The 11,010-nt window shown below is 35.7% G+C and overlaps 1 pseudogene; it reads left to right on the top strand.

Annotated features, from left to right (window-relative positions):
- The first annotated feature begins 2,146 nt into the window (after positions 1–2,146).
- On the top strand, positions 2,147–2,378 carry LOC122444312 (annotated as a pseudogene).
- Positions 2,379–11,010: the final 8,632 nt, after the last annotated feature.

The raw sequence follows: 11,010 nt of genomic DNA, 5'->3' as shown, positions 1-11,010 counted from the left end.
AGTGATGCTACAATTAACAGAAGAACACAAATCATGGGCATCAAGTACACATTAAAGTCAAATAACAAGTAATTTTTTTCCTTAATTCTTTGAGGGTATTGATCAAACCCAATGTAATTTCTCTTTCCAAATGGAATTCTGGCTCTTATGTAAGAATTAAGAAGTAAAAACATCCCCTGTAAAGGGCTATCTCACGTCCTTCCATGTCAATGGAAAGGAGGAAATGAAAATTAAACATCATAGCCAAAGCACAGATGGGAAACTGGATAAGCTGATCACCATCTATTTTGATTACTACATATATTAGGGCTAAATGCTTGATCTGTGTTTGAGAATGGCAGTTATTCTGCTAAAAAGAAAGGAAGTGATCAACGTTGTGATGTAGCTGAGATTTTTCTGTGTCAAATCTAACTATGTTTTGGGATATACTGAAAATCTTGATCTATATAAAAGTTTTCAATTAAATGGATTGGAACCCTACAAATGAAAGGAGGAGTGCAAATAGAGTGAATAAGGTCCCAAACACTTTGTATGAGTCCACAAGTCTTAACCATGTCACATTTTCCTTCCCTGATTACTCTATGCTCATTTCAAGGGAAAAATATTTAGTGAATCAGAAACTGGAAGTTGGTCTCCATTGGAGTCTATGACATATTTGCTATGATGTTCATGATTTACAGAGCCTCTTCCTCTCCACTCCTAATTGATGTGGACCAAGGTTAAGTTGATGGAAATACTTAAGCATTCTCTCTAGTTTTCCCCACAAAGATCAACACAAGGACCAGCAATGGTGTTGCTTATGTTAGGCTGACTTACTATCTCATGCTGCTTCTCATTTCTAACATCCATGATTCATTCACAGAATTTCATCAAATGCACTCATAAAGTGGGGTTAATCACACTTGCCTATAATAGTGAATAATTATTGCTTTTGTCTTAATCTTCAGATAAAAGCATTTGAATCTCCTCTGAATACACCTTCTCTACTCAATCCATGGGGTTACAAGTGCAGATGCTCTCATCCCCAGCTCCAAAGATGGGCACATTAAGCCCAGGGCTGATGGAACCAGAGCATGGAATCCTGTCTTCCTGGATCTTTGGTCCCCTGCCACATCCTTCTGTGCAGCAAAGGATTTTGCCCCTAGGCCAAGTTGGAAACATCATCTGTGAAGAAATGTAGTCAGTTTATGTGGTATATTCATACAATAGTAATTCAAAATAGGGGTTGGCATACCAGAGAGGACCGAATTTGCTTTGGCATTTGGGGAGAGGACCAGCCTGACCACCTGCCCCCAGCAGCCTAAAGTAAATTCTATCATCCACATTCCTAGCAACAAACACAAAATCTAGCTCTAATTCTGGAGCAGAAGAAAGGAAACCCCACTCAAGCCACCTATATCAATTGTACTTGTCCTTGATCCACAAATAAATGAGTTAAAGACCGTGGATTGGTAGGAAATTTTGCACCTCACGTTCACTTGGAGAACAACTGAAATAAACTTTGAAAGAACTGACCTGACAGTGGAAATATAAATAATTCATAAAACAGAAGAAGCTATAAGGAATTCTCATTAATGTCCAAAAAGAGAATATATTCACTTTTAAACCAAAATAGACTACTATAAAAGAAGAGCAGTTGGGAAACAATGAAGAGTTCATGGAAATTAAAAATACATCACCAAAATAAAAAATAAATCAAAGAAGTGCAAGAAAACATCAGGAAAGTCTCCTGCAATATAGAGTAAAAAGACCAAAGACAGAAAACTGGAGGGAAAAAATGTCAAGAGAAGTAGAACAACTGAAAAAACAAGTATCTGTCCTACACAGATGTTCTAGGAACAGAGAAATGAGGAAAAAATGAAAAAATAATAGAAGAACATACCCCAGAGTTGATATAAAATATAAAACTTCAGATTAAAAGAGGATGAGTTTGGAAAAAAAAAGATTCATTCTGAAACTTCAGAACATATATAAAGAGAACACACCAAAGTCTTTGGGTTGGGGGGTGAATAGGGGAAACATTACTAAAACGAGTAAAAATTTCAGGGATTCCACTGACACATGGGATTCAAGAAAGCAACATAGGAAAGCAGAGCAACTATGGGAGATACTTAACATTCTAGCCAGAGGAGTGGCCAGTGGTGGGATGGATCAGGCCAGGGACTGCTTACACCTGAGATGGACAACAGCCCAGCACACACCAGAGGTAGAAGTCCAAGTGAAATGTCAAAGGAATTACAACTGAGCAACCAAGAGTGTCAGTTGTACCTAAGGGAATCTAGCAGATGCAAATATCTGTAACAGATTTCCAGGTGAAATCAAGACAGATATTCTTAGTTGAGACACCAAGAAGTGATAAAAGCAGTATTGGAACATAAAGATAGCTGGCTGCAAGTGAAAAATCAGTAGTTTTATATCTTTATAAGGTATAAAATAATAAAGTAATAATATAATGTATAATGTAATAAAGATATTATCCATGAAAAATAGAAAAGCAAGCAAGAAAGCAATGGAGTAATGCTTTCAGATAACTAAGGAAAAATATTTTGAACATAAAATTCTGTATGCAGCCACACCATCAACCAAGTGTGAAAGTGAAATGAAGACATTTCAGACATGCAAAGACTTAGAACAGTTCTTATATATCTCTTCTGAAAAAAGTTGAAAAGTATCAAAATATACTTCAGCAACACCAAAGAGGAATCCCATGACAAAGGAAGACACAGAATCTGAGAAACAGCAAAAGTAACCCACAAAGACCATAGAAAGAAACAGTGGGTATAGATTTATGCAATGTGACAATAAAATAGTGTGTTTAAAAGTAACTATTCCAAAAACAGTACAAATAACAATTGGGATAATTACGAAATATATTTTCTCTTTCAACAAGAGAAAAGGGAGACAATTACAAACTCTGTGAAAATTGTGGTCCATAGATGCAGTGAGCTAAGGCAAGGCATTCATTTGAGAAATGGATAAACTGTATGAAAGGAATATCCATTTCACTTTGTCATAGGAAAATCTCAGAGTAGCACAGGTTTGGGAACATAAAATTACAACTTCTTTTCTATGGATTCAATCACCCCACCTAGATCTGTAACAAATACTAGTTACATAATTATAATACTGTAAGTGCTATTATTTGGACTTGAATTTCATAATAGATTTTAGATGAAGATGAATTATGGAAAATTCAGGTTATAAGTGTTATTATAAACTATGCAAAAGGAGTTACAAAGTTGAAAGGATTTCTGGTTTCTGGTCAAAAATATAAGATGCTTTAAAATCACCACTCCATCCTAACTAACAAAAAGCCTGAAAATCAACAACTTTTCTTAATCCCTCAGAGAATTGAAGTCACGGGGCAAACTGCTGCCCTCAAAATTGGAGAGACAGACAGGCAGATAGAAAGAATCACAATTTACTGGAGGAGAATCCTAATGGAAATCAGACCATGTTCCTTTAATCCATGATATCAGGACCAACTTTCAACTAAAAGTTATAGGGCAAACTAAAAGGCAACCAACACAGTTTGCAGAGAAGGAACAGCATCAGAATCAAACTCAGATATGTCAGGGATGTTGGAATTATCAGTCCAAGTATTCAAACAACTACGATTAACATGCTAAAAGCCCTAATGGATAAAGCAGACAACATGCAAGAACAGATGGGCAAGAAGAAAGATGGAAATGTTAAAAGAGAATCAAAATGAATTCTAGACATCAAAAACAGAAATGAATGTGATAACTTCTGATGGGCTTTGGTGGGCTCATTCATAGAGTGGACATGGCTGAAGAAGAAACATGAGATTATGTCAATAAAAACTTCCAAAACTGAAAAGAAAAAAGACTAAAAAAAAAAAAAAAGGAACAGATCCATGGACAACTACAGAAGGTATAACAAAGATGTTGCTTTGGGGAATGCCAGAAACAGAATTTCCTCAAATTAATATTAAACAACAAATCACACATCCAGGAAACTCAAAGAACAATAAGTAGAATCAGTTCTCCCCAAATTACACACAGGCATACAACATTCAAACTACAGAAAATCAAAGATAAAGAAATTGAATGAGGCCAGAGGGGGAATAATACCACACCTACAGAGGAACAAACATAAGAATTGAGATCTGATTTCTTCTCAAAAATTATGCAAGTAAGAAGAGGGTGGAGTGAAATATTTAAAGTGTTAAAGAGAAAGAAACATTAACCTAGAATTCTGCATCCTGAGAAATTATCATTCAAAAGTGAAGGAGAGGCAGTGTGCAGGGTGATGGTGGCCCAGGTCTCTTGCTTCAACAGTGTTTGGAGGGAACAGACCCAAGGACCCCCTTTGCTCCAGCCTCCCATCACCCTCCAACCTTTTTTCCAATCACAGCCTTCAGAACCAGCCACTCAGCTGTCTTCAATCACTAGGGCTAGCCAACACCATTTTCTGAACTTACCTCCTTACTACTGATCAAATATGAGATTCGTCAGAATTATTCCACAGAGGTGAGGGCCACCATCAACCTCCTGGTCAACATGCATCTGCAGGCCTCCTACACCTACCTCTCTTTGGACTTCTATTTTCACCAAGCAAATGTGGGTCTGGAGGGCAGGGGCCATTTTTTCTGCCAGTTGGCCTAGGAGAATGGGGAAGGTGCCCAACTGTCTCTTGAAAATGCAAAACCAGTGTTGGGACCGTGTCCCCTTCCAGGACGTGCAGAAACCATCTCAAGATGAGTGGGGGTAAAACCCAGGATGCTATGGAAGCCACCCTTCTCATGGAGAAGAACCCGAGCCATGCCATTTTAGATCTGCGTGACCCCCGCAGACCCCCACCTCTGTGCCTTTCTGGAGAGTCACTTCTTGGAGGAGCAGGTAAAACTCATCAAGAAGATGGGTGACCACCTGACCAACCTCCACAGGCTGGGTGGTCCTCAGGCTGGGTTAAGGGAATATCTCTTGGAAGCACAACTAGAAACCTCTGGAGCCCAGCGGACTTTGAGGAGCCCCTCTGGTGTCAGGGCTTCTACATGAAGCCCCTCTCTGCAGCCACTAGGCAGCTTTTTAACCCCCTGGGAGCCCTCTCCCAAGCCTTGGACCAAATGCAAACAATAAGACTTTTTGCAGATAAAAACAAAGTGAATGAGAAATAAAGCCTTTCTCAAACAAAGATTGAGAGAATTTGTTGCCAATAGATCTGCTTTTTCAGGAATGTCCAAGGAAGTTCTTCAGACAAAAGGAAAATTATATAGATCAGAAACTCGGATTTACATAAGGAAAAAAACATTAGAGAAAGAATAAGCAAAGGTAAAATAAAGCTTTTTTGCTTCAAAATAATAAAAGCAACAATATATTCTATGATTTTACCAAAATGAAAAGAGAGGCAGAGACAATGAAGTTAAGAAAAGTGTAGACATACTAATTTCCTCATCTTACCTAGGAGAGAATCAAGTTTTACTAAATAGTTGATGGATCAAGAAAAAGAAGTTTAAATATATTTTTCTAAGCTATAGTAAGTTATAAAATAATCAAAATTGCATGAAAGAGTAGGGAACTGAGAAATGTTAAATGGGCTAAACTCCAAATCTTTCATTGAAGACAGGAGTATTCCTGACAATTAATAAACCAAATAAAAGAGATACAGAATACTATTCAGAGCTCTAGATATATCCACAAGAAGGGCCAAAACCAGAAATGATCCAAAGTGGTTAACTCCAAGGCATGGACTCACAGTTGTGAGCTGAAAAATGGAGAGCAAAGACATTTTTCTTCTCAATTTATACATTTCTCTTTTCTTAATATTTATTTTTATTTATTTATTTGACTACACTGGGTCTTAGTTGTCGCACGCAGGATCTTTAGTTGCAGTATGTGGAACCTAGTTCCCTCACCAAGGATGGAACCCTTCCCTGTCTCCCACTTCAGCATAGGGAGTGCAGAGTCTTAAACTCTGGGACCAGCTGGGAAATCCCCCAGTTTAAACCTTTCTAAATTGGAGGTTGAAGTTTTACTTGCATGACTATGTCTGTTATTTAAATACTTTTTTTTTTTCATTTCTTTTATTTTTTTATTAGTTGGAGGCTAATTACTTCACAACATTTCAGTGGGTTTTGTCATACATTGATATGAATCAGCCATAGATTTACACGTATTCCCCATCCCGATCCCCCCTCCCACCTCCCTCTCCACCCGATTCCTCTGGGTCTTCCTAGTGCACCAGGCCAGAGCACTTGTCTCATGCATCCCACCTGGCTGGTGATCTGTTTCACCATAGATAGTTATACATGCTGTTCTTTTGAAATATCCCACCCTCACCTTCTCCCACAGAGTTCAAAAGTCTGTTCTGTATTTCTGTGTCTCTTTTTCTGTTTTGCATATAGGGTTATCGTATATGCAAAACGATAAGCCTATATTTAAATACTTTTAAAAAGTAGAATTTTATGTAGGAAACCTATAAAATAAAGTTTCAGAGGAAAGTCCATAGCAATAATTGTATTATTTTGCAAGAAAGACTGAAAATAGATGGTCAAGATTTCAACTCAAGAAGCCAGAAAAATAAAAACAAATAAACCCAAAGAAAGCAGGAAGAATTAATGAAGATAAAACTAAGAACTTGTAAGGGAATAACAGTATGTGTGTGTTGTGTGCTCAGTCACATCCAACTCTTTGTGACCCTATGGACTGTGGCCTGTCGGGCTCCTCTGTCCATGGGATTCTCCAAGGCAAGAATACTGGTATGGGTTGCTATGCCCTCCTCCAGGGAGCTTCACGACCCAGGGATCAACCCTGTGGCATCTCCTATATCTTCTGCATCTCAGGTGAATTCTTTAACACTGAGCCACCATATGGTTCAACATAAGACATATTTGAAAGGAAGAGACATTTTCTAAGTTAACCTAGGAAATCCATGAGAAGAATAAAAAATAGTTGCAACAAATATTAGTGTTCTATAAAGAGACCAGATAAAAGATAACAGCTTTCTTAGGTTCCTAGTAGTAATCAGAAGGTTAAAAAATTTTTATATATAAAATGTACATAAATATTTTAATGTACATATTTAAATGTACAAAAATATTTTAATATATAAGATCAATATTTTAATAAATAATACTACAATTGTTAAATTTTTAAATGTAAAAGTGTATAGAATCCATAATAGCAATAAAAGCTATAAAATGCCTAGGAATACATTTAATAAGAATTTTGCAAGATTTATGCCAATAAACTCTAAAATTTATCTGAAAGTCTTTGCATTAGTGTCCTGTGGCTGTGGTCATAAATTGCCACAAACTGATCAGGTTGGTTCCTTTACAGAGGCTCTGAGGAAGATACTGTCGCATCCTTCTCTCCTAGCTTCTGGTTGTTACTGGCATATCTTATCAGCCCCTTAGCCTGCATCATTGTGATCTCTCTGTCTTCACATGGTCTTCTATATCTTCACATAGTCCTCTATATCTGTGTGTCCTTTCTATCTCTTACAAGGACTTTCATTTGATTTATGAACCACCCTAATTCAAAGTGATCTCATCTCAATACTTAATTTCTGAATAGACATGAATTTGGGGAGGCCCCTGTTCAACCCACAATAGGCTTAACATGACCTGAATAAATATATAATGTTCCTGAACAGGAGGACTTTACATTTTAAACATATAATTTTGTAAGTATAAACAAAGATACTAGGAGAATAATGAAAATTAAATGGAGATAAAATAAAATCTTAATTGTTATAAAAGGAAACAGGGGAGAAGGAAATGGCAACCCACTCCAGTATTCTTGCCTGGAAAAGTCCATGGACAGAGGAGTCTGGCGGGCTGAAGTCCATGGGGTCACATGACTGAGCATGCGTGCACGAGGGTGGAGGGAAATGGGTTGGTAGCAATAAAGTGGTAGAACTAAAAAAAAAATAAAAATAAAAGGAAACAGGAAGGAGGAATAAAAACAAGATGAAACCAATAGAAAACAAACAGAAAAAAGATAAATTTAATCCTAGTTATATCAACAAATTCACTAAAAATAAATATCAATAGATGTCAGTTTTAAGAAAATAATTAATTATATTATGCTCATTAGAAACATACTTTAAACATAAAGACACAGATAACTTGAAAGTATAATGATGGAAAAAAAATAGAGCATGGAAACACTAATTAAAAGAAACCTGGTATAATTATGTTTAAGAGACAAAGTGTTCTTTCAGGCAAGTGTTACTAGACATAAGGAAAAACATATCATAATAATAAAAGGATCAGTTCAGTAGACCCAACAAATCTAAATTTGCATAGACATCATAACAGAGCTCTAACATATTGAAGCAAAAATTAAGTGAAATAAAAGGAGACATCAACAAAGTCACAATCATATTAGAAGTTTTAATACACATCTCCCAGTAACTATAAACAAAAACTCCAAAAAGTCAATAAGGATATATTTAAACAACACTATTAAGCAACTTGACCTAATTGATATATATAGAACACTATACCCAACAACTGCAGAATACTCATTCTTTTCAAATGCACACTAAAAATAGACCATATGCTGGGTTATAAAGCAAGACCCAACAAATTTCAAAGAACTGAAATCATGCAGAGTATACTCTCTGACCATTAAAATCAACACAGAAATATAAATAGGAAATCCCAAAGTGTATGAAAATTAAGAATCATACTTCTAAATCACCTGTGGACCAAAGAGGAAATCACAAGGGAAATTAAAAAATATTTGAACTGAAGGATAATGAAAATAAAGCATATGAAAACTTGCGGGATGTAGCTAAAACAGTTCCTAGAAGGAAATTAATGGCTTCTAATAAACACATTAGAAAAGCAAAATAGTTGAAAATCAATACTCTAAGCTTTTATCATGAATATAGAAAAAGAAGAGCCAATTATACACAAATATAGCAGAAGAAAAGAAATAATAAAGAATGCAACTGCAATCAATGAAATAAAAAGTATACAATAAAGAAATCATCACAGACTACCTTTTCTTTAGAGTAATAAAATCTATGATCTCCCAGAAAAAATAATCAATAAAAGAGAAGACACAGGGACTTCCCTGGTGGTCCAGTGGCTAAGACTTCTTGCTCCCAATGCAGGGGGCCCTGGTTCAACTCCTGGTCAGGGAACTAGCTCCCACATGCCACAACGAAGAGCTCTCATGCTGCAACTAAGACCCATTGCAGCCAAATTTTAGAAAAAAAAAAAAAAAGAAGACACAAATGACCAATATCAAGAGTTTCAGAATGTGATGTCACTACACATTCTATAGATATTAAGAGAACATGATGACAACTCTTTGCCAATAAACTTGACAAAACAGACAAATTCTTTGAAAAATACCATTTACCAAAACTGATATAAAAAGAAATAAAAATACTAATACTCTGACATATGTTTAATAAATCAAATACATGGATAAAATTTCATAAAGATCATCCAGGCCCAGGTGACTTTCAAGGTAAATTTTTATAAATATTTAAGGAGAAATAATAATAATCTCTCTCAGACCCTTTCAGAGGTTAGAGAAAATGGGAAGAGTTAATACTTGTTTTATTAGGTTAACCTAAATATGATGCCTAAACCAAAATCCTTTTTGCATATGGATTCAAAAATTCTAAATAAAACATTATTAAATTTAATACAGAGATAGAAAAAAAGATAATACATAATGACCAAGAATGATTTAACCCAGGAGTGCAAGGTTGGTTTAACATTCTAAAATAATCAATACGGGGACTTCCCAGCACTGTCCAATGGTTAAGGCTCCTCGCCTCCACTTCAGGGGCCATGGGTTTGATCCCTGGCTGGGAACTGGGATCCTGCGTGCCATATAGTATAACCAAAAAATAAAATAAAATAATTGATATAATTCATCACAGTAATGGGAAAAAAAGAAAAAAAAACAAAGGAAGTGGCAACCCACTCCAGTACTCTTGCCTGGAAAATCCCATGGATGGAGGAGTCTGGGAGGCTGCAGTCCATGGGGTCGCAAAGAGTCGGACACGACTGAGTGACTTCACTTACTTCACTCATCTCAATAAATGAAAATGAATTTGATTAAAAAAATCACTCAGGACAAAAACTCTCAGATATTAAAATAGAAGGGAACTTGATTAATATGACAAAAATGATCTACAAAAAACTCCAAACCAAAACATTGCAGCTTACATGTTTGATGGTAAAATATTGAATACTTTCTCTCTGAGGTACAAATGTAATTCTGTGGGAAAAAGTATGGCTTTCTCAACATACAAAGCTAGAACTGTTGTGTATCTATATGGGAAAAAACTTCAGACTTGACTCCTACTTTACACCACCTATAAAAACTAATTCAAGATAGCTCATAAGTATAAATGTCAAATTAAAATATCAAATTTCTTCTAGAAGAAAACATAGGATAACATTTTCATGACTTTGGGTAGACAAAGATTTCTTAAATATGATACAAAAGAATAACTATAGAAGAATAAAAACATAATTGCATTTAATTGAAATTAAGAACTTTTGTTCAATATAAGAACTTTAGTATGAGAATGAAGAGGCAAGTCACATACTAGGATAATATTTTCATTATCTGTCTATCTATCAATCCATCCATCTGACAAAGGGGTTATGTCCAGAATGTATAAAAAACTCATACAAACAAGACCAAAAAAACCACAAACAACTGCAAGAATGGGCAAAGATCTGAATAAGCATTATACAAAAGAGACTATCCAAATAGTCAATAAGCACATGAAAAGATGGTCAATATAATTATCTGTCAGAGAGATGCAAAAATTAAAGCCACAAGATACTATTATACATCCACCAGAAAGTCTAAAATTTGAAAGAATAAAAATACCAAGTATTGGGAAATATGTGGAGCAGTTGGAACTCTCATACAATTGCTAGTGGGAGAGTAACTTTAGAACACCATTAAGCAGTATCTTTTTTCAGCTAAATAAACAGCTACTCCTTGACTCAACAATTCTCCAGATATATGATCATGAGAAATGAGAACATATACCCAATGAAGG

This window comes from Cervus canadensis, chromosome 6 (genome assembly GCF_019320065.1).
Source record: "Cervus canadensis isolate Bull #8, Minnesota chromosome 6, ASM1932006v1, whole genome shotgun sequence".
NCBI lineage: Eukaryota > Metazoa > Chordata > Mammalia > Artiodactyla > Cervidae > Cervus > Cervus canadensis.
Note: the sequence above shows the minus strand (reverse complement) of the source record. Positions and strands in the feature narration are given on the sequence as shown.